General features: G+C 40.3%; 1 pseudogene; it reads left to right on the forward strand.

Annotated features, from left to right (window-relative positions):
- The first annotated feature begins 20,416 nt into the window (after positions 1–20,416).
- LOC132437359 (small ribosomal subunit protein uS5 pseudogene) lies at positions 20,417–21,302 on the forward strand (annotated as a pseudogene).
- The last annotated feature ends 3,573 nt before the right edge of the window (positions 21,303–24,875 follow it).

Consider the following 24,875-nt stretch of genomic DNA (forward strand, 5'->3'; position numbering starts at 1 on the left):
GAGATTGCACATTATCGATCTCTGAAAATCTGCTTCAGTAGCGTCTTTCCTAGCTGGCTGGTTTTGTTTTGTGTTGTTTTGTTTTCAGTTGCAGAGATGCTTTCTTTCTTTCTAAAGATGGCCACTTCCTTTCCTTCGGTGTTTGTGCGTCTTTATGCGTCAATACAAAGAGAGAATATATTTTAAATGTTTTGTTCATATGTCTGAAAACCAGTCAGTGGTTGCCTGCTTTTTACTTACTTGCTCCCTGCAGTTCCAAGACGATTGTGTGGATTTGGAGCACCACCCAGTGGCAATGTGTAGCCAAAACCTTAAAAAAAAATAAAAGAATTTGGAGCTGGAAGAAAATGCCAGAAGCCATTGATTAGTTTTCTTTGAAATGAACTAGAGGAATGGGTGTTTCAAAAGCAAGAATATGACCAGGTCATTGCAATCACTATGACTGTTATCCTGACCTTTTCTTTCTTCTTGCTTTTGTTCCTTCGGTTATTTCATGCCATTTTAATATATCACTGCTGCATGTGTTTAAAAAAATTTTTTTTTTGTAATGGTTTGTAGTACCTCTTCCTGAAACAGAGAAGGACCCTATGGGGCCTTCCCAGGACAGACCCCACCCCCCATCATGTCCTCTGCCTGCCTTTTGCCTGTAGAAAAGCTGTAGTCAAGGAATAAACTTAATCAGAGAAATGAGAAAATGCAGAAGCAAAGGAAAGCAGTCAAACAGGACAAAGTAATAATACTGTAGTCATTAAGCAAAGTCAAGGACATTTAGTTCCTCCTCAAGAGCTATAGAGAACATTCTGAGCCATGTCCTTTGAGCTGTTTTGTAGATACTGAAACCCACACCAGGTGGAAGAAGTTAACTACATGATGGTCTGACTGTAGCCATGACATAAGCTGTGACAATGTCAAGAACTGGCCTCAAAGAAATGGGAACAAACTGATCCTGGAACTGAAGACTAACTGGAGTCAAAATAATCAAGATGATGCTGACCACACCACCACATGACCAATTTCAAGAGACTGTCAGAGCTGACTGTGCTGTTCTGCATGTAGCCCCCTCCTTTTACCTATGCACCCCTGAAACTCCTATTTAAAAGCTCTTGCCCACTGATCAATAGGAGAGAGTTTGCTTTTGGACATGAGTCCACCTGCTCCTCTGGTTGCCAACCTTCTGAATAAAGCAAACTTTCCTTTCTGCCAACACTTGCCTCTCCAGTGTTGGCCTCTGAGTGGCAAGCAGCCAGACCTGAGTTCAGGAACATTCCCTGAGGCTGTTATGGAAATAGAGATTTTAGTAGCTTAAAAATTGCATTGAGATCAATTAAATCCACATCTGCACATTCCCACCACCACTTCCTGAGGGCCTTTGAGATGGTAATGAGACTCTAATGAGGAGAGAACTAGCTGCCTTTCCTGCCTACTGCAGCTGGGGCCTGCCATGTCATTCTTCTCCACTGCTTTTTGTCAAGTCACCTGAATTCCCACTGGTGATAGGGCTCTCATGCACTGTTAGCTCATATCAAACTCAAAGCCACCAGTGTTATTTAGACACGGCTCACTGCTCATGGAGTATCAACTCCAAATGTCAGGAAGATCAAGCCTGGACCTTTCTTTAAGTCACATCAAATTTCCTCTTGTTGATTTTGGGCCCAGTGTTGTTGGAGTCCACTGAAGTGTTTTAGTCACCTGGTCTAGTTTTGTGCCATGCAGTCATTTCATCTATGTCTCAAGCTATTGATAAACACGGTGAATAGGACAGGGCCAACAAAGGCCATGGCAGCACTCCAGGATCCTTCATCAACATTTTGGGGGTTGGTTTCAGGAATTTAGCTGGCTCTCATGAAATTAAGAAAATAATCATAACTACACCATTTTGGACCGTCTTTTATATCTAGGCCTTGAGCTAGGCCATTGACTTGTTGTTTTGAAGTTTCATGACATTTCTGCAAAGTAGGCATAATTATCCTCATTTTTTAAGATATCAAACAGAAGAATGAAGGGATTAAGCAATATGCCTGAGGTCATACCCAACTTTGAATCGATTGAGTTGGCTTTGAACATACACCTGAATGACTTCAAGCTCTACACTCTTTTCACTATACAGCTGGCCTCAATGTCTCATCTTCTGAAGGCATGGACCTCTAAAAGGTGACCCGTGATCAAAAGAAGCAGAGAAATAGAATTGCAAGTCCATGAAATTTAGTTCAAAACAATTGGTAGTGGTGGCACAGTTAATTCATTATTAAGAAAAGGTGGGACTGCATATTCGTAATTGTTCCTGGGAATATGACAAAGTCACACTGTAATGAGAATGTCAGTCTAGCTCTTGTCAATAGGATACATGGAGTAAGTACCAACTACTCATTAGTGAGTTAAATAATTTCAAATTCATAAAACAAGTATGCCTCTCATACAGGATGAAGACTAGCAATGATAGTGTATCCTTGACCCCTCCTGACACTAATGGGGATGCTTTTAATGCTCTGCTCTTGTTTATTTTAATTTTAATTTATTTTTTTATTCTTTGGCCAAAACCGCACGGCATGTGGGATCAAACCCACGCCCCCTGCCTTGGAAGGGTGGAGTCTTAACCACTGGACTGCCAGGGAAGTCCCTCTACTCTTACTTGTGATGCTTCATGAAGGTTTCTGTTTGATAGCTTTCACTGAGAGGAAGAAGTTTCTTTCCACATCTAGCTTGCTGAAAGGATTTTTTAAAAAGCAAATGTTTTTACATATCTAATGAAAGAGTCATATTAAACATTAAATTGTAAAATATATCATACATTTGGGAAAAGTCTATAAGACATATATGTGCCGTCCAAAGAACAATACTAAAATAAATACCCTTGCATGAACCCATATGTCAGGTAAAGAAATACAGTGTTGTCAGTCCCTTAGAAGCCCACTGAGATTCCTCTTCCTTCTCCCCAGAGGTAAATATTATCCTTACACTTGTGTTAATGGTTGCTTTTCTTTACGGTTTTACCGTCCATGTACATATCATTAAGAATATTTCATTTAATTTTACTTGAACTTGATAAATGGAAATACTGTATTCCATTTTTCCTCTGACTTCCTTTTTTTGGTGCAACATTGTTTGTGAGATGCATCCTTGTGGATGCCCTGTAGCTGTAGTCCACTCATGACTGAATAGCTTTCACTGTATACCAGTGACACTGTGTATTCATCCACCCTCCTGTTGATGGACATCTGAGTTGTTTCCATTTTGGGGTTATGATAAATACTGCACTACAAATATTCTTGTACTTATCTCTTAGAACACATACGCCGTCTCTTCTCCATGGAGGCTATGGAAGTGCTCTGCTCAGAAGTCCTTCAAGAGAATTTGCCTGGACAAATGTGGCTGATTGACAGTCCCCATGATTACACCTTTGGGTCAACCACACCAGGTCATGCCTCCTCTACCCAGTGGCCCCAGTCAATGACTGAGTGCAGTGTAGGAATCATAACTGTCCCACAAAGAAATGTTCTGAGGAAGAATTTCAGCTCAGGGCCTTACCATCAGCCTGGCTGAGATTTCTCAGAATTGCATTGCAGTCCAAGGCTCTTCCTATCCAATCTTCCCCACCTCCGCCACCCTGCCCCCAATTAGAACCTCAGCGAGTAAGTTAAGAGATATCACGGGAAAGGCAGAGGGAAACATCTGGAACTGCTCCCCTGCCTCACTCCAGCCACTAGTCAAGATAGTAAGACAAAAATCATATTGAATCTCAGGGGCTGGAACCATCAGTATAGAAAGGATCCAGGGATGGTGGTCCCTATGTCCATTTGATTTGCGGTGTTTTTACATGTGTGCAAGCCAAAAACGGACAACAGCTGCGTTAGGGATGGCCTTGAAAAATCTTCCCAATGGGCACTTCTTTCCTTTTGCATCTTAGATTTTTCATCTGAGGTAGTTTTCCTTCTCAGTAAAGTACAAACTTTAGAATTTTCTTTAATGAGCATCTGTTGGTGGCAGTTTCTCAGTTTCTGTTTGTCTGAAATGTCTTATTTTGCCCTAATTCTTAGAAGTTTTTCCTTTCTTCTCCCTCTCCCCTCCCTCCCTCCCTCCCTCCCTTCCTTCCTTCCTTCCCACCTTCCTTTTATTCTTGGATTGGATACTCTAGGTTACTTCTCAGTTTTGATCTACATATTTCAAGAAATTATTTCACTGATTCTTGGCTTCCACAGTTGTGTCGAGAAGTCAGTTTTTAAAATTCTAGCTCCTTAGGCTGCTTTTAAGGTCTGTAATTTCAGTGTGGTACATCATGTGTAGTTTTTATTTATTTTTTAAATTCTTGGGATTTGCTGGTTTCTTAAATTTGTGGATTGCTGTATTCCATCAGTTCTGAAATCTTCTTGGCAATTAATCTCTTCAAATATTACTTGTGCTCCGTATGTCTTTCCTTTTGACAACTTGGGGGAATAAATCAGCACAGACAACCAGTGTTCAGATTTGAGAGAATTGACTTCTCTAAGAAATATTTTTATTTTGATGGAAATATGAATAAATTGTTAAATGTATCTCTCAGTTTTTAACTACAGACGTGGACACCCATGTAACCATTACTTGCAGTGGGGAGAGGGAGCTGGCTTTTAAAGACTTAGGAGAGCTGAAGTCTGTTAAATATTCAGAAATTTTGCAAGCTGATTGTTAAACTATTAGTAGCTTGAAATCAGCCAATGCTAAAAATGAAAGTTTATTGTTTTGGGTTGGTTTGGGTTTTTAAAAACTTAAAAAAAAATTTATTCCAGAAAAACAAGTATTTTTTATTTCTAGCTTATTTATTTAAAAAATTAATTAGTTAATTAATTAATTTTTGGCTGAGTTGGGTCTTTGTTGCTGCGCACGGGCTTTCTCTAGTTGCGGTGAGAGGGGTCTACTCTTCATTGTGGTGTGCGAGCTTCTCATTGCGGTGGCTTCTCTTGGTGTGGAGCACGGACTCTAGGCGTGTGGGCTTCAGGAGTTGAGGCATGCAGGCTCAGTAGTTGTGGCTCGTAGGCTCTAGAGCACAGGCTCAGTAGTATGGTGCATGGGCTTAGTTGCTCTGCAGCATGTGGTATCTTCCCAGACCAGGGCTCGAACCCCCGTCCCCTGAATTGGCAGGTGGATTCTTAACCACTGCGCCACCAGGGGAGCCCTCTAGCTTCTTTAAATTCCACAAAAATGTATTCTTTTGCCAAAGAGGATGATTTTCCATATCGAGGGCTAAGACTGTGTGTATGTGTCTGTATACATAATATGTATCCCTTATCTTGTGACTGGATGCTTCTTTGTTTTCTGAGAACAAGTTTACCAGCACCCAACTGGCTATCATGCTTTTAGTACATCCTCCACACTGAATGATCTTTCTTTAATGATCAATCTGTTGGGTTGTTTCTCTTCCATGACTCTCCTTTACCCCTAGGTGGGGCTCTACATTTTTTAGCCTGACGTGGCAGCACCAGGAGTGGCTTTTGGCAGGGCCTTACCTCTTCTAGAATCTCTGTCAGTCTTTCTCCATTATTTGAGTCTGAAAATTGATATTTTCTCATCGATACACAAAGCCACTCTACTCCCCTTACAACCAGATGGCCACATGGTTTTTCCTGACTCAAGTCCCTCCCTCCTCCCTTCCCACCTTCCACAGATATAATACATTGTATTCCTCCAATTCTGAACTTTCTATGTCACACAAACTTTTTATGCTGTCATACAGCATGCTACATAATTTGCTGGACTCAGTATAAAATGAAAATATGGGACCCTTATTTTCAAAAAGCAGGAAAAAAAATAAAGCATTTCTCTTTCTCCCAGTCTCTCTCTCCCGTTGTTATAGTAGCTGTTTTTTTTTTAATTTGCTACTTAATGTCATTCTAAGTAAAGAAAAATTAAAATCATCATGGATGTTATTGTTCATCTTTATATTGTGCGATGCCAGTTTTTAAATGTGAGAGCATTTATTTTGTATGCTGAATCACTGAAATTACACAATTTGTATTTCAGACCTTGTACATCCATATGTATTTGTTTCTCTTCAGTACAGTGGAAAGCATTTCACAAAACTAACTCAACTGTTTCTCTTTCACTTTTTGATACACTCACGTTCTACCAACAATTACTCATCAGTAAGGAACAATTGAAACGAAAAAGAACTAAGAGTTATTCTTTTTTCCCCCCTTTCTAAGTTATCATTTCCAGTGTAAGTGGTTGACTAACACAGAGTAGCAACAATAAGAATATATATCGTAGGGGTCTCTGGTCATGATGTTTCTTAGAACGCTATCGCCTCCTTTCTGCGTTTGAAGTAAGTTCTGGTTGGAATAGAAAATGAAGTGTCTTGGGGCTGTCAGAGCATGCTGATCTCACTCAATCAAAGATGCAACATGCTTATTTTATACTTCTTCTGCATCTCCCTGAACTTTCACATATGGTGGATCAGCTGGAATTCTGTGTGTCAGATGAATGCTATAGGCAAAGACAGCAGCTAGGGGTGGTGGTGGTATGGGCTGTATCTCCTCTGCTCACACACGTGCTCCACTGTCCTACTGGACTTCACTTACAAAAACACAGGTTCAAAGATAAAATCATTTGGAATTTCAAGACAATGAGAGCAGAATATTATACAAGTCTGGTGTGTGTGGGATGGCTTCTGAGCATAGGGACCTGTGGACAGGTCGCATGCCCACAAAGCTGGCCCGGGGCTATTATTTAACTCTGGACCTTTGCACATATGATTCTCGGTTCTCGATGCTTGGAATATTCTCCCTCAAGCCTCCACTTTCCCTGCTAACTCCTACTTATCCCTCAGGCCCTGGTGTAGACCCCAGTTTCTCTGGAAAGCTTCTCGTGAGCTTCCTCTACTAGGTTCTGTGCTCTTCCTCTGTGATGCTATAGCATTCTTTGCCTTTATCATTCTATTGCAATCAACTGTATTGTATTAAAATGCTATCTGTCCTCACTTAGATGAAACCTTCCTGATGAAGGAACTTTGTCTCATTCATGGCTGTGTCTCAAACAACTAGCCTACCTCCTAACACATACTAGATGCTGAATGACTATTCTTAAGTATATAAATGAATAAATTAAGGAATTCTTCTTTGTCCTAATGATGTCATAGGGGCTATTGAGATGTGCAAGTTTTCTGCCTTTAGAGTAAATGTTTTCAGACAACTGTGCTTCTGATTTTTATGCTTCTTCTCATGATATCAATCTGCTGACTGCTATTCCTGTGGAATTTAGTGTGTCAGCCTTTCTCCTGCTTCTAACCTGTTGAGGGCTTAAGAATGTAGATCTTACACTTGCTAGAGTTTTGCATAAGAGTAAGTGGATCCAGAGAAGAGAAGGAGTCTCTTCTCTGAGAAAGTGCATAAGCTATAGCAGACGATCGATGATATATGGATATTGGCTGCTCAGTCACTTTTTTGTTTATTTCCTAGTTCTTAGCTATGTGTGGAGTATGTGATGTATTACTCTGTCCTGAATTGCTGTTTTCAATTCTGCTGTTCATGTTGAGCCCAGCCTGGAAAAGTGTCACTACTGGTTGAACCTGTCATTCCCTCTGCTGTATGACACTAACTTCCACAAGGAACGGCAGACAACAGTTTGACATCATGGGGAGAAACATAAAAATCGGAAGCCCGCTCGTCTGAAAACAGTAAGGTGCTCTGTCAAAAGCCAGGGCATTAAATCCAGCCTGCTGCGTTCTGACACTTACAGTCACCTAGTCACGTGCCTGCTGTAATCCCAGAGAGGCCTGGCAAATATGAGCCTGCTGGCCTGTGAACCATATACAAGTTACGTTTTACTGAGATAAACCCAAAAGATACACCTCATGCAAACACCACCAGTGGACATCAGGAACAGTCAGCGAGTCTTTCTAGTCAGGGTTAATATCAAAAACATTTCATGATAGGGGCTTCCCTGGTGGCGCAGTGGTTGAGAGTTCGCCTGCCGATGCAGGGGACACGGGTTCGTGCCCCGGTCCGGGAAGATCCCACATGCCGCGAAGCGGCTGGGCCCGTGAGCCACGGCCGCTGAGCCTGCGCATCCGGAGCCTGCGCTCCGCAACGGGAGAGGCCACAACAGAGAGAGGCCCGCGTACAGCAAAAAACAAACAAACAAACAAACAAAAAAACCAAAAAAAAACCCATTTCATGATAGAAAAGGCACAGGCAACAGCCCATCGGGGCGTCTTCTAGATGTGCTGTGCCAATTGTGAATTCTTCAGTTTTTAAGTTTTGAAGTGATGGGAGGGGGACCAGAGGAAAGGGCTAGGGCAACGGCTACTTATGAAAAGACGCTATCAGCTCTGCTTTTAGTTACCTCAGTGAGAAAACTACCAGATTCACAGCAGCAAGGATTGTACAGAGTATGCACAAGGGATGGGAGAGAAGGGCAGGGCCAGGGGTCTTGCTGGCCATCCCAGAATTGTGCCTACCCCACCGCTAGACTTGTTTTGAGGATGTGCTGAGTCATGAGTATAAAGTACTTGGCACAGTGCCTGAAACAAATGTTATCTATTGTTATTTTATTAAGTTACTAATTTCTTTGAGCCTTAATTGTCTCATCTGTGAAATGGAGATAAAAATAACAGAGATGTTATAAGAATTAAATGTAATAATGTAGGTGGACGTACTTTTTAAAGAGTAAAGAGTTTGGAAATTTTGTAAAGAGTTTGCATAACTGTAAAGAGTTATGCAAATTTAATTATATTAATCTTCATGCAGGGAGTAGGATGAGTGGAGGGGGAGACACAGGCCTTCAAGGACTTTTAGGGGAACTGATATTTCTAGACAATATGAGTTTAACATGCACTGAGTGGGTCCAGGTTAGGCAGAAGGGATGGGGGGAAGGGTTAGAAATGCCTCAGCTCACCTTTGAACCTACTGGGTACCATGTACTAAATTTCAAAAGAGGGATTCTGGTACCCGGAATCAAAGGGATGAGAATTAAAATTTATTCAGGGATGACTCAGTGCCAGGTATTATGTTAATAATAATCATAACAATTATTATAGTAATAATAATAGTATCAAAAATAAAGATAACTTATATTGAGTGCTTTGTAGCAGATATTTCATATATATCATGTATTATAATTTTCTCAAAATCCCTCTGGAGAAACAGAAAATCTCACTTTGTTGTAGAGGAAACTAAGACTAAGATGGTTGTAGCATCTAGGTCTGTTTTCCTTTTCATTTGTTTCTGTATTTAGTGCTTCTTATCCTCAGCACACAGCCAGACAGCAAACCCAACCTCAAAAGTTCACAAAGCTTTTGTTTCTTTGTTTTTTGTTTAGTAAAATCTAGAAGTTGCAAACAAGCCAATTCACCCTGAATTCAGTCACGTTGCTAGTAAATATCTTTCTCTACACAATGTTTCCATTTAACTTCAGTAGGACAGGAGCTTCCTACAAGTGCTTCCTCACCACTAAAAACTTGATACGTTTATTTATTTACTGGCATTAATAGGAGTAAAAAATTTAAAATAAAACTAATAGGAATCACCAACTGCAATAAGCAATACAAATTTCAACTCTCCTCAGTCAAAGAGGATCAGCTTATAAGTACTGGCAACGTGAATTTCATTTAAATAGACTGCTAGCTATGATAGCAAGAAAAGAATAGCGCTGCCATGAGCAATCATGCCCAGCAAGACCTGAATGCTGCCTGCCACTTTCTTGTGCTCCCTGAAAATTTTAGATAAGATAGATCTGGACAATTATTGTTTTTTTCAATGGTGGGTCTTTGGTAAACTGTTTGGAATTATGAACCGGCTGTATTCATTAATTTCCACTCAGTCTCATTTTAGGGAAACACTTTTTGTTTATTTTTATTTATAAAATAGTTCTTTTTAGGATAATACATTTTGAATGAAGTAGATGAATTAGATGCCATCCAGTATGTATGCATGTTCTCTTTTCTAAAAGTGACCTGAGTGTCTCAGCCTCAATTTCTTTGTGATAGTATCTCAGTGGTGATGACAGATTGATGTTTTTCAGCCTCATTCCCTTTTTAGCTTACGGTCACCATCAGCATGCTTGTGCAAGATACTCGGCTGGCAATGCGGTCCATGTGATGATAAAGGGTCAGAGACGTAGAAAAGTATAGCTGGAAAACATTTTAGATATTATCTGTTCAGGGTTTCTCAAACTGTATTAAAGTATGGGACTCCTATAGAGGCAAAATTCTTTGGGCTTTCAGTGTTGACTTAAACTGTATTATGGTAATAGTTAAATACATACATTTATAAAACCAAGGCAAGGACTAATTATCAATTTAGTGTGACATGCTATTTTGCTAAAACAAAATTTATAACATTGAATTTAATAAAAAATATAAAAATGTTTGGGTTTTATATGTCAGCTGTGGATTGGATTCTTTTGATCTTCAACATAGTGGATCATCATTGGGGTCCTTGTTATTATTGATATTGATTTTGCCTTTTAGAAAATGAATTCAGGAAGTTCCCTGGTGATCCAGTGGTTAGGACTCACGCTTTCACTGCTAGGGGCCTGGGTTCAATCCCTGGTCAGGGAACTAAGATCCTGCAAGCCACAAGGCATGGCCAAAAAAAAAGAATTCATATGAAAGCATCAATCTATTGAATAGACCTGTAAATTTATGGTATATTCCAATATCGGAGATTTAGAAAGTTTCTTTCAACCAAAAAACTTCTCTGAGTTTTGGTTGCTGCATTTATCCTAACGATTGATACATGTAAGCAATATGTTTGTTGGCAAAGTGCGTTTGACTCTGACTGCCACGATATTATTTCTTTTTTGTTGTTGTTTGTTTTGTTTTTAGTTCAGTGTGTTCAATCTGCTTTGTGGTACTTGAACTCTAGCACCTCGATTCTCTATTCAGACCACTCTAAACACTTCATTTCCCAGTGCCACTGGGGTACCATGGTATAAATTGAATCATTTATCTATTACTTTTATATCTATTTTATTCTCATTAGCCTGTGGCAAGGAACACATCATTCTGCTTTACTACATTGTTTTTATAATATTTAATCAATTTCAATTTAGTAAGTAAATTAAGGAAATAAAGTCTTATTTTATAAAAATGTCTTTAAATTGTAAAGGAGAAAAATATTTTTATCTACCACTGGTAAACAAAAGCAAATGTAGTCATTTTCATGTTAGAATACGCCAACAGAATGGTGGTCACACTTGTTATCCAACATATGCGTAAGATAAATACCATGATTACAGGTGATCCTTGGGCATCACAGGATGGTAAGGGCAAACACAAATGCAAGTATTAAATTATAGGGCAGTCTTGGTAATGAGGTAGTTATCCAGATAACTCAAAATATACTTTTTAAAAAACATCATCACTAAAACTGAAAGACAATGTTAACTTTCTCATAGTGAAACGGAGCAGGACCCTATGGCCCTTCCCCCCACCCCACCATGTCCTCTGCCTGCCTTTTGTCTGTAGAAAAATTTTAGCCAAAGAATATGTTTAATCAGAGAAGTGAGAAAATGCAGAAGCAAAGGAAAGCAGTCAAACAGGACAAAATAATAATACTTCAGTCATTAACAAAGTCAAGGATCTTTGGTTCCTCCTCAAGGGCTATAGAGAATATTCTGAGCCGTGTCCTGTGAGCTGTCTTGTAGATACTGAAACCCCACCAGGTGGAAGAACTATTGATACATGATGATCAGCCTGTAGCTGTGACATAAGCCGCCACAATTCTGAGAACTGGCCTCAAAGAAATGGGAACGGACCCTGGAATTGAAGATTAACTGTACTTAAAACAAGATGATGCGATCAGACCACCACATGATCAATTTCAAGATGACTGTCAAAGCCGACTGTGCTGTTTCTGCATGTAGCCCCTCCCTCCGCCGATAAAGGCTCTTGGCCACTGATTGTCAGTGGGGGGAAGTCAGCCTTTGGACAGGAGCCAAAGGAATTCAGCCTTTGGACAGCCCTCCCCCCTCCCCACACAGCCCCGGTTGCTAGCATCCAAAATAAAGCAAACTTTCCTTTCCACCAACTTGCCTCTTTACTGGCTTTACAGCGGCGAGCAGCCGGACCTCCACTTTCAGTAACAACAGAACTTGTATATTCCCTTGAGAATACATCTGTAAATTCCAGTTTGAGAAACATTGACTCAGTCCAGCCTATTCGCTGTAATTCTGGAAAATTGTCTGTTTCCATATGGAACGAGGAATATTAACCTTGGCTTGGTGTGTTAAACTTATCATTATTATCATTAGTTGTTTGAGAGACATTTTTACCAACACCTATCTGACACATTAGCTGAAAAACTGAGTAGAATAACATATCAATAGTTTATCCTGTTATTTATTTATTTATTTTTTCCGGTACGCGGGCCTCTCAACTGTTGTGGCCTCTCCCGTTGCGGAGCACAAGCTCCAGACACGCAGGGTCAGCGGCCATGGCTCACGGGCCCAGCCGCTCCACGGCATGTGGGATCTTCCCGGACCAGGGCACGAACCCCCTGCATCGGCAGGCGGACTCTCAACCACTGCGCCACCAGGGAAGCCCTAACCTGTTATTTTTAATGTCAAATTTCCTCCAAAGATTCAAAGACATCCAGTGCCTGGATAACAGTAGCCTATAGTTTTAGTTACTTGATTCACAGAAAATCAAAGCAAATGATTCACAGGGGTTTTTTTTTGTTCTTTTTTTGCTTTTTTCTTTTGCAGTACGCAGGCCTCTCACTGCTGTGGCCTCTCTCGTTGCGGAGCACAGGCTACGGACGCGCAGGCTCAGCGGCCATGGCTCACGGTCTCAGCCGCTCCGCAGCATGTGGGATTTTCCCGGACCAAGGCACGAACCCGTGTCCCCTGCATCGGCAGGCGGACTCCCAACCACTGCGCCACCAGGGAAGCCCTGATTCACAGTTTTATAAATGATGTCTGTTTTTTCACCCTCATTTATCATACTTCTTCATTTCCTTAAGGATAAAGGCACCACCTTGACTGTATTCCTCACCTTAGTCATTAGAATATTCTCTCCTCATACACACTTTACTATGTGAGTTTCAAGCGAATGTTTTGCATGTGAAATTTCATTCTGATGTTTTTTTTCTAAGTGGGTGAGAATGTTTACCCTGAATTTTAGAAGTGTTTAAATCTGTAATCAAGGAACTGTATGTGAGGCAAGATTGGTGAAGCTTTGAGAATCTAACTTTAATTCTCCCTTTTGCAAAAGGAGTACTGCAAGTCCTTCACAATGGCTTGAGGAATGAGATGCTTCAAGAGAATTCACAATTGTTTCTTTTTCATTTTTTAAACATCTTTATTGGAGTATAATTGCTTTACAACGGTGTGTTAGTTTCTGCTGTATAACAAAGTGAATCAGCTACATGCAGACGTATACCCCATATCCCCTTCCTCCTGTGTCTCATTCCCACCCTACTTATCCCACCCTTCTAGGTGGTCGCAAAGCACAGAGCTTATCCCCTGTGCTATATGGCTGCTTCCCACTAGCTATCTGTTTTACATTTGGTAGTGTATATACGTCAATGTTACTCTCTCACTTCGTCCCAGCTTATCCTTCCCCCTTCCCTTGTCCTCATATCCATTCTCTACGCCTGTGTCTTTATTCCTGTCTGGCCCCTAGGTTCTTCAGAACCATTTCTTTTTTTTTTAGATTCCATATATATGTGATTACATATGATATTTGTTTTTCTCTTTCAGACTTACTTCACTCTGTATGATAGACTCTAGGTGCATCCACCTCACTACAAATAACTCAATTTCGTTTCTTTTAATGGCTGAGTAATATTCCATTGTATATATGTGTCACATCTTCTTTATCCATTCACCTGTTGATGGACACATTGGTTGCTTCCATGTCCTGGCTATTGTAAATAGTGCTGAAACGAACATTGTAGTGCATGTCTCTTTTTGAATTATAGTTTTCTCAGGGTATGTGCCCAGTAGTAGTAGTAGTTCTATTTTTAGTTTTTTAAAGAACCTCCATACTGTTTTCCATAGTGGCTGTATCAATTTACATTCCCACCAACAGTGCAAGAGGGTTCCCTTTTCTCCAACTCCCTCCAGCATTTATTGTTTGTAGATTTTTTGATGATGGCCATTCTGACCGGTGTGAGGTGATACCTCATTGTAGTTTTAATTCGCATTTCCCTAATGATTAGTCATGTTGAGCATATTTTCATGTGTTTGTTGGCAATCTGTATATCTTCTTTGGAAAAATGTCTATTTAAGTTTTCTGCCCAGTTTTGGATTGGGTTGTTTGTTTTTTTGATATTGAGCTGCATGAGAGGCTTGTATATTTTGGAGATTAATCCTCTGTCAGTTGCTTCGTTTGCAAATATTTTCTCCTGTTGGTTGTCTTTTCATCTTGTTTATGGTTTCCTTTGCTGTGCAAAAGCTTTTAAGTTTCAATAGGTCCAATTTGTTTATTTTTGTTTTTATTTCCATTTCTCTAGGAGGTGGGTCAGAAAGGATCTTGCTGTGATTTATGTCGTAGAGTGTTCTGCCTATGTTTTCCTCTAAGAGTTTGATAGTGTCTGGCCTTACATTTAGGTCTTTAATCCATTTTGAGTTTATTTTTGTGTATGGTGTTAGGGAGTGTTCTAATTTCATTCTTTTACATGTAGCTGTCCAGTTTTACCAGCACCACTTATTGAAGAGGCTGTCTTTTCTCCATTGTATATTCTTGACTCCTTTATCAAAGATAAGGTGACCATAGGTAAGTGGCTTTATCTCTGGGCTTTCTATCCTGTTCCACTGATCTGTTTTTGTGCCAGTACCATACTGTCTTGATTACTGTAGCTTTGTAGTATAGTATGAAGTCTGGGAGCCTTATTCCTCCAGCTCCGTTTTTCTTTCTCAAGATTGCTTTGGCTATTTGGGGTCTTTTGTGTTTCCATACAAATTGTGAAATTTTTTGTTCTAGTTCCGTGAAAAATGCCATTGGTAGTTTGATAGGGATTACACTGAATCAGTAGATTGCTTTGGGTAGTATAGACATTTTCACAATGTTGATTCTTCCAATCCAAGAACATGGTATATCTCTCCATCTGTTGTATCATCTTTAATTTCTTTCATCAATGTCTTACAGTTTTTCGCACACAGGTCTTTTGTCTCCTTTGGTAGGTTTTATGCCTAGGTATTTTACACTTTTTGTTGCAGTGGTAAACGGGAGTGTTTCCTTAATTCCTCTTTCAGATTTTTCATCATTAGTGCATAGGAATGCCAGAGATTTCTGTGCATTAATTTTGTGTTCTGTTACTCTACCAAATTCGTTGATTAGCTCTAGTAGTTCTCTGGTAACATCTTTAGGATTCTCTATGTATAGTATCATGTCATCTGCAAACCGTGACAGGTTTACTTCTTCTTTTCCCATTTGGATGCCTTTTATTTCTTTTTCTTCTCTGATTGCTGTGGTTAAAACTTCCAAAACTAGGTTGAATAATAGTGGTGAGAGTGGGCAAACTTGTCTTGTTCCTGATCTTAGAGGAAATGGTTTCAGTTTTTCACCATTGAGGACGATGTTGGCTGTGGGTTTATCATATATGGCCTTTATTATGTTGAGGAAAGTTCCCTCTATGCCTACTTTCTGGAGAGTTTTTATCATAAATGGGTGTTGAATTTTGCCAACAGTTTTTTCTGCATCTACTGAGATTATCATACGGTTTTTAACCTTCAATTTGTTAATATGGTGTAGCACATTGATTGATTTGCATATACTGAAAAATCCTTGCATTCCTGGGATAAACCCCATTTGATCATGGTGTAGGATCCTTTTAATGTGCTGTTGGATTCTGTTTGCTAGCATTTTGTTGAGGATTTTTGCATCTATGTTCATCAGAGATATTGGGCTGTAGTCTTCTTTTTTTGTGACATCTTTGTCTGGTTTTGGTATCAGCCTGATGGTGGCCTCGTAGCATGTGTTTGGGAGTGTTCCTCCCTCTGCTATATTTTGGAAGAGTTTGAGAAGGACAGGTGTTATCTCTTCTCTGACAGAATTCTCCTGTGAAGCCATCTGGTCCTGGGCTTTTGTTAATTGGAAGACTTTTAATCACAGTTTCAATTTCGTTACTTGTGATAGGTCTGTTCATATTTTCTATTTCTTCCTGGTTCATTCTCAGAAGGTCATATCTTTTTAAGAATTTGTCCATTTCTTCCAGGTTTACCATTTTATTGGCATAGAGTTGCTTGTAGTAGTCTCTTAGGATGCTTTGAATTTCTGCAGTGTGTTGTAACTTCTCCATTTTCATTTCTAATTTTATTGATTTGCGTCCTCTCCCTCTTTTTATTTATGAGTCTGGCTAAAGGTTTATCAATTTTGTTTATCTTCTCAAAGAACCAGCTTTTAGTTTTATTGATCTTTGGTATTGTTTTCTTCATTTCTTTTTCATTTATTTCTGATCTGATCTTTATGATTTCTTTCCTTTTGCTACCTTGGGTTGTTTTTTGTTGTTCTTCTTTCTCTAATAGCTTTAGGTGTAAGGTTAGGTTGTTTATTTGAGATGTTTCTTGTTTCTTGAGGTAGGACTGTATTGCTATAAACTTTCCTCTTACAACTGATTTTGCTGCATCCCACAGGTATTGCTCATCGTGTTTTCTTTGTTATTTACTTCTAGATATTTTTTGATTTCCTCTTTGATTTCTTCAGTGATCTCTTGGTTATTAAGTAGCGTATTATTTAGCCTCCATGTGTTTATATTTTTTACAGTTTTTTTTCCTGTAATTGACATCTAGTCTCATAGCATTGTGGTTGGAAAAGATACTTGATATGATTTCAATTTTCTTAAATTTACCAAGGCTTGATTTGTGACCCAAGATATGGTCTATCCTGGAGAATGTTCCATTAGCACTTGAGAAGAAAGTGTATTCTGTTCTTTTTGGATGGAATGTCCTATAAATATCAATTAAGTCCATCTTGTTTAATGTGTCATTTAAAGCCTGTGTTCCCTTATTTATTTTCATTCTGGATGATCTGTCCATTGGTGAAAGTGGGGTGTTAAAGTCCTCTACTATTATTCTGTCACTGTCAATTTCCCCTTTTATGGCTATTAGCATTTGCCTTATGTACTGAGGTGCTCCTTTGTTGGGTGTATAAATAATTACAATTGTTATATCTTCTTGGATTGAACCTTTGATCATTATGTAATTTCCTGCTTTGTCTCTGGTAATAGTCTTTATTTTAAAGTCTATTTTGTCTGATATGACAATCGCTACTTCAGCTTTCTTTTGATTCCCATTTGCATGGAATATCTTTTTCCATCCCCTTTCAGTCTGTATGTGTCCCTAGGTCTGAAGTGGGTCACTTGTAGACAGCATATATACGGGTCTTGTCTTTGTATCCATTCAGCCAGTTTGTATCTTTTGGTGGGAGCTTTTAATCCATTTACATTTAAGGTAATTATCGATATGTATGTTCCTATTACCATTTTCTTAATTGTTTGGGCTTGTTTTTGTAGGTCTTTTCCTTCTCTTGTGTTTCCTGCCTAGAGAAGTTCATTTAGCATTTGGTGTAAAGCTGGTTTGTTGGTGAATTCTCTTAGCTTTTGTTTATCTGGAAAGGTTTTAATTTCTCCATTGAATCTGAATGAGATCCTTGCTGGGTAGAGTAATCTTGGCTGTAGGTTTTTCCCTTTCATCACTTTAAATATGTCCTGCCACTCCCTTCTGGCTTGCAGAGTTTCTGCTGAAAAATAAGCTGTTAACCTTATTGGGATTCCCTTGTATGTTATTTCTTGCTCTTCCCTTGCTGCTTTTAATATTTTTTCTTTGTATTTAATTTTTAATAGTTTGATTAATATGTGTCTTGGCATGTTTCAGTTTGGGTTTATCCTGTATGGGACTCTCTGTGCTTCTTGGACTTGACTATATTTTTTCCCATGTTAGGGAAGTTTTCAACTATAATATCTTCAAATATTTTCTCAGTCCTTTTCTTTTTCTCTTCTTCTTCTGGGACCCCTATAATTCAAATGTTGGTGCATTTAATGTTGTCCCAGAGGTCTCTGAGACTGTCCTCAATTCTTTTATCATTTTTCTTTATTCTGCTCCCTGGCAGTTATTTCCACCATTTTATCTTCCAGCTCACTTATTCATTCTTCTGCCTCAGTTATTCTGGTATTGACTCCTTCTACAGTATTTTTAATTTCAATAATCGTGTTGTTCATCACTGTTTGTTTGCTCCTTAGTTCTTCTAGATCCTTGTTAAATGTTTCCTGTATTTTGTCCATCTGTTTCCAAGATTTGGGATCATCTTTACTATCATTACGCTGAATTCTTTTTCAGGTAGTTTGCCTATTTCATCTTCATTTATTTGGTCTTGTAGGTTTTTACCTTGCTCCTTCGTCTGTAACACATTTTTTGTTGTTTCATTGTTTTTTTTTTTTTTTGATGGGTGGTGCTGTATTCCTGTCTTGCTGGTGGTTTGGCCTGAGATGTCCAGCACTGGTGTTTGCAGGCAGTCGGATAGAGCCAGGTCTTGGTGCTGAGATGAGGACCTCCAGGAGGCCTTACTCCAGTTGGTATTCCCTGGTGCCTGAGGTTCTCTTTTAGTCCAACGGTTTGGATTCTGAGCTCCCACCACAGGAGCCTGGGGATGACCTCCGGCCTGGGAACCAAGATCCCGCAAGCTTTGTGGCACAGTGAAAAAAAAAAAAAAAAAGAAAGAAAGAAAGAAAAAAAGGAGCAGTACAATATCAAAGAATAAAAAACAAAATAAAATTAGAAAGATAAAAAATAGGGGCTTCCCTGGTGGCGCAGTGGTTGAGAATCTGCCTGCTAATGCAGGGGACATGGGTTCGAGCCCTGGTCTGGGAAGATCCTACATGCCGTGGAGCAACTAGGCCCGTGAGCCACAACTACTGAGCCTGCATGTCTGGAGCCTGTGCTCCGCAAGAAGAGAGGCGTGGTAGTGAGAGGCCCGCGCACCTCGATGAAAAGTGGACCCCGCTTGCCGAAAGCCCTCACATAGAAACGAAGACCCAACACAGCCAAAAATAAAGAAAGAAAGAAAGAAAGAAAGAAAGAAAGATATATTAGGAACAATAAAACTATATTTGAAACAACTATAACAAGGTAAAATAAAACCACAACAGAAAAAAGAAAAGAAAAAAAATGGCAAGGGGGGGGAACAAGCCAAAAGGACAGAACAAGGTATAAAGAATAAAATAAAATTAGAAAAATAAAAGATTTATTAGGAAAAATATAAAACAATCAACAATAATGAATAAACAAGGTAAAACAGAACCTCAATCTAAAAGAGGAAAAAAGAAAAAAATAGGCTTGGCTATGGGGGAGGAGTTTAGGTGAGGGGTGGAACTTAGGCAGGGGCAGTGTTTAGGGTGGGGCAGGACCTAGGCAGGTCGGGGGGTGACGTTTGAGCATGGGGCAGGGCCTAGGCAGGGTGACATTCAAGCATGGGCAGTGCCTCTGCTTAGGACCTGCATAGAAGGGGTGAGGCAGCACCTTGAAAGGAGGGCCTCTGGAGTGTGGAGTTCTGGAGTTTGGAGGTAACGCCCTGAGTGAGGGTGTGTGGGTGGTGTTTAGGCCCAGTGCGTTGGAGAGGGTCTCCAAGTGTAGAGGTGTGACCCTGGGTGGGAGTGCAGGGGCGGGGCTGGGGTTCTGTGCAGCAGGAGGGAGGCTCCGAGGGCAGAGGCTTAGGCCTGGGAGCCCAACAGGCTCCCCCATGCCTAAGTGGACAGGGAAAGCACTGGCCACGTTCCCTTCCCTTCCTTCGCGCCCCTCCCCATCGTGTCCCCCAGGGTCTCCCCCGTCGCCGCTAGACCCCTAACCATGGGTGGGTCCTGCTGGGTGTAGAAACTCCTCCCCTCCCCCAGGCACCCCTCAGGGGTGCCGGTCCCGGGGGTCCGGCCTTTACTTTTGCTCCTCCTTCCCTCCCTCCCACTCCCTCAGGACCCGCGCAGCTAGAGGGGGCCTAGGTGGGCAGAGGATCAGGCCTGGGATCTCAGCAGGTTCTTGGGGGCCCAAGTTGGCAGGGGAAACCTGGCCACGCTCCTTTTTGATCCTCTGCCCTCCCAATGGTCCCCCAATTTCCCCCTTTGGGCGTGGGATCCCTTCCCTTCCCCCAGCTGTCCCTGAGGGGTGCCAGTCCTATCTCACCTCCACTTCTCCTCCCCCCTCACTCCCCTCATGCCCCACGTCCTACCCGGTCACTGGGGGTTCCTCCCATCCCCTTAGGTGTCCGCGGTCCCCCACCGGTGCCTGGTAGGTGCCCTCATTGTGAGGAGATGTGAATTCCATGTCCTCCTAGTCTGCCATCTTGACTCCACCCCCACAGTTGCTTCTTTGTTCACCAAGTCCACTGAAGTGGAACTATAAATATTATCTCTTACAATATTTTCTTCTGCCTCTTTTTCTTTCATGTTTGATCTCTATCTAATATGCAATTCTCACATGAAGACACTTTTTACCAAAACCTTTTCTGTAAAAACACCAAATGGCGGATGATGCCGGTGCTGTGGGAGGGCCCAGAGGCCCCGGGGACCCTGGAATGGGAGGCCGTGGTGGCTTCCACAGAGGCTTCGGCAGCGATGTCCGGGGCCAGGGCCAGGGTTGTGGTCAGGGCCGGGGCCAGGGCCGAGGCCACAGAGCTCACAGAGGCAAGGCCAAGGACAAGAAGTGGCTCCCTGTCACCAAGCTAGGCCGCCTGGTCAAGGACATGAAGATCTAGTCCTTGGAAGAGATCTACCTCTTCTCTCTGTCCATCAAGGAATCTGAGATCATTGACATTTTCTTGGGGGCGTCCTTCAAGGATGAGGTTTTGAAGCTCATGTCTGTGCAAAAGCAGACATGTGCTGGCCAGCAGACCAGGTTCAAGGCATTTGTCACCATCAGGGATTACAACAGACATGTTGGTTTGGGTGTCAAGTGTTCTTAGGAGGTAGCCATTGCTTTCAGTGGGGCCATCATTCTGGACAAGCTCTCCATCGTCCCCGTGTGGCAAGTATACTGGGGGAACAAGATTGGCAAGCTCCGTACCGTCCCTTGCAAGGTGACTGGCCACTGGCTCTATGCTGGTGTGCCTCATCCCTGCCCCCAGGGGCACTGGAATCATCTCAGCCCCTGTGCCCAAGAAGCTACTGCTGATGGCTGGAATTGACAACTGCTACACCTCTGCCAGGGGCTGCGCTGCCATCCTGGGCAACTTCGCCAAGACCACTTTTGGTGCCATTTCCAAGACCTACAGTTATCTCACTCCTGATCTCTGGAAATAGACGGTGTTCACCAGGTCTCTGTATCAGGAATTCATCGACCATCCTGTAAAGACCCACACCAGAGTTTCCGTGCAGAGGACCCAGGCTCTAGCTGTAATCACCACTTAATTTTCTATGAGAAAAATAAAGTGAATGAAGCCAGTTTAAAAAAAAAATGGATTGCATTGTTTCCCTGGGCTATTATTTCTCCTACTACTTATATTTTAAATATATAGATCATTTTGAAAACAAAGCTTTAAAGGACAGTTGGTTCTTTGATTAAATGGCATATAGTAGAGCCATCTGTTATAGGTGACATTTTTTTCCCCTTCACGGCCTAACTAGGAACTTTCAAATATTATTTAAGTTGGGGTTAGGACTCTGGACTAGAATTATTGTTATTTCACTTTACCATTTAGTATAGCCATCAACTGAGATCTTGTAGGTACTACTGTAAAAGAATACTTTTTTCATTTAAGGAGACCATTGGTGGTCTTGACTCCTGTCATTCTGTGAGTATGCTGACTCAATGAGGGTATCCCTTGCTAGTTAGTGTTAGAATGAGAAATGCATACCTACTTATTCAATAAACACCTACTGAGAACCACAAAGTGTTCAATATGAGATGAAGATGCCTTTTATCTCTTGCTAATTGACAATGAAAAAAATTGAGATAAAGAAATAAAATTATAGTTAACAATCCAAGTGTAAATATAATGCCAATTTTAATAAATTTATCACTTCCTTTTTTAGATGCTATCCAAAAGTTTGTGCTATTTAAATTTTTAAACCTTCTTTTACGTCATCCACATGACAAAAGCTTCTCTTCTTGAGGTCAGCAATGACCTCCACATGTTGCTTACTTCACTGGGCAATTATACTGATACCTTCATCTTGTCTCATCAGCAGCATTTGGCAGAGTTGATCATCCCCTATTCTAGAAATACTTTCTTTATTTGGCTTACAAGATACCACATTCTCCTGGTTTTCTTCCTACCTCACTAGCCATTTTTTCTGTTTTCTTTTGCTGGCTCCTCCTATCTTCATCTTTTCACTTTGGGAAAATTCTTGGGTTTCTTCTTTTCATTATCTCCTCAGTGATAATGTTACCCAGGTACATACTTTCAAATACCAATCATACACTAACGCCTCCTAAATGTAGATCTCCAGTCTGGCTCTCTCTCCTGAATACCAATCTGGTGCATCCAACTCTGTCTCAGCTACTTGGAAGTCTAATAGCCATGTCAAAAGTCAAACTCCTGATTCACTACCTCTACTCCCCACCCCACCTGGTTCCTCTGGTGATGTTCTGTCTCAGTTAATGGAATTCAATCTTTCCAGTTGCTCAGGCAAAAATCCTTAGAGTTATCCTTGACCTCTTTCTTTCTCATACACCCCACATCTAATCCCTCAGCAACTCCTATTGGCTCTACTATCTTAAAAATATAACCTTTTTTGACCACTTGTCACCACTAGTCCCCTGGTCCATAAGACCATTATTTCTTGCTTAGATTATTCCTACAGTTTCCTAACTCATGTTGTTCTTTTCCACTTTACTCTTAACAAAGCAGTCAGACTGATCATTCTGTTGACACATTAACTCAGAACATGGTGCTCTTTTTAAGAACTGTCCAAGGATTTATTCCATTTCTCTGAGGTGAAAGTTGAAGTCTTTTTTTTCAAATGGGTTTTTTTAAAATTTATTTTATTGAAGTATAGTTGATTTACAATGTTGTGTTCATTTCTACTGTACAGCAAAGTGATTCAGTTATATATATATATATATATATATATATATATATATATATATATATATATTCTTTTTTTAATTGGAGTATAGTTTCTTTACACTGCTGTGTCAATTTCTGCTGTCCAGCAAAGTGAATAAGCCATATGTATACATATATTCCCTCTTTTTTGGATTTCCTTCCCATTTAGGTCACCACAGAGCACTGAGTAGAGTTCCCTGTGCTATACAGTAGGTTCTCATTAGTTATCCATTTTATACATAGTAGTGTATATATGTCAATCCCAATCCCCCAATTCATCTCATCCTCCCACCCCTTCCCCCTTGGTATCCATACGTTTGTTCTCTATGTCTGTGTCTCTATTTCTTCTTTGCAAATAAGATCATCTACACCATTTTTCTAGATTCCACATATATACATTCTTTTTATATTTTTTCCATTATGATGTATCACAGTATATTTCCCTGTGCTATATATATAGTAGGACCTTATTGTTTAGCCATGCTATATATAATAGTTTGCATCTGCTAATCCAAAACTCCCAATTCCTCCTCCCCCAGCCCCCTCTCCCTTGGCAACCACAAATATGTTCTCTATGTCTGTGAGTCTGTTTCTGTTTCGTACATAAGTTCATTTGCGTCATATTTAGATTCTACATATAAGTGATATCATATGGTATTTGTTTTTTTCTGTCTGACTTACTTCACTTAATATGGTAGTCTCTAGGTCCACCCATGTTGCTGCAAATGGCAATACTTCATTCTTCTTTATGGTTGAGTAACACTGCTCAGTCATAAACAAGTTGAAGTCTTTGTAATAGGTAGCAAGGTCCTATGTGACCTAACTCCTGTAACCTCTAAGACCCCATCTCCTAATATTCTGACCACCCCACCCCTCTACTCCATCTCCATCACTCTCATCTCTCTGTTGTTCCTGAATAGGTTGGGCATGATCCCTCCTCAGTGTATTCTTATTTGTTCCTCTGCCTGGATTGGCTTTCTTCAGACATCCACATGGCTCTCTTTCTCACATCTTTCAAGTTTTTTCTCCAGTGCCACATTCTCCATCAGACCTTCCCTGATCACACTATTTAACATTTTAATGCACTCTCTGCTCAGTGCTGTGACCTTCCATCCTACATTCATGCTCTGGTTTTCTCCATAACATTTATCACCTATTAAAAGTGTTAAATACTATGCTGTATAGTATATAACTTACTCATTTATTTTGTCTAGTATCTGTCTCCCCATACATAAATTCTGACAGCAGAGTTTTGTGGGTTTTTTGGCTTGATATACCCCTAGTGCCTCAAACTGTGCATAGCATAGGTTCTCAGTAAATGTTTAGTTGAACGTATGAATGAATACGGCAAGGTAAGTGCTAATAATAGTCTAAAAATAAAAATATTTATTTTTTTAGAAAAATTAAAACATATTCCAAGGTGTCATCTAGGGTTGAGGATGAACTGAAGGAGGAAGCAAAAGTATTTTAAAGGTCTCATCTTATTGGCAGAGGTCAAGGGTCAGGGAGTTAAATAACGTTGGAAAAAATGGAAATGAATACCTTTTTATTGGCTTGAAAAACAATATCAGAAAATGTCAATTCTCACAAAATTAATAAATGCATTTGATGCAATCCTAAATAGAATTCCAAAGGAATGTTATGGTAAGGGAGAATTGGAAAGTTGAATAAAATGATTTAAACATTTTAATGAAAGAATAAATGCTACAAATCAAAAAAATACATATTTTGGAAAAAAAAGAGAGACTAGTAAGGGAGGACTTGACCTAATAGATATCAAACGCTATTGACCTAGAGATACACAAATAGACTCATGGGACAGAATAGAGCAGAACAGAATCTAAAAATATATATCCCAGCATTTAAAAATATATATCTAAAAATATATATCCCAGCGTTTAAAAATATATATCTCAGCACCCAGCGGAGTCAA

The sequence above is a fragment of the Delphinus delphis genome, chromosome 14, assembly GCF_949987515.2.
Source record: "Delphinus delphis chromosome 14, mDelDel1.2, whole genome shotgun sequence".
Taxonomy (NCBI): Eukaryota; Metazoa; Chordata; class Mammalia; order Artiodactyla; family Delphinidae; genus Delphinus; species Delphinus delphis.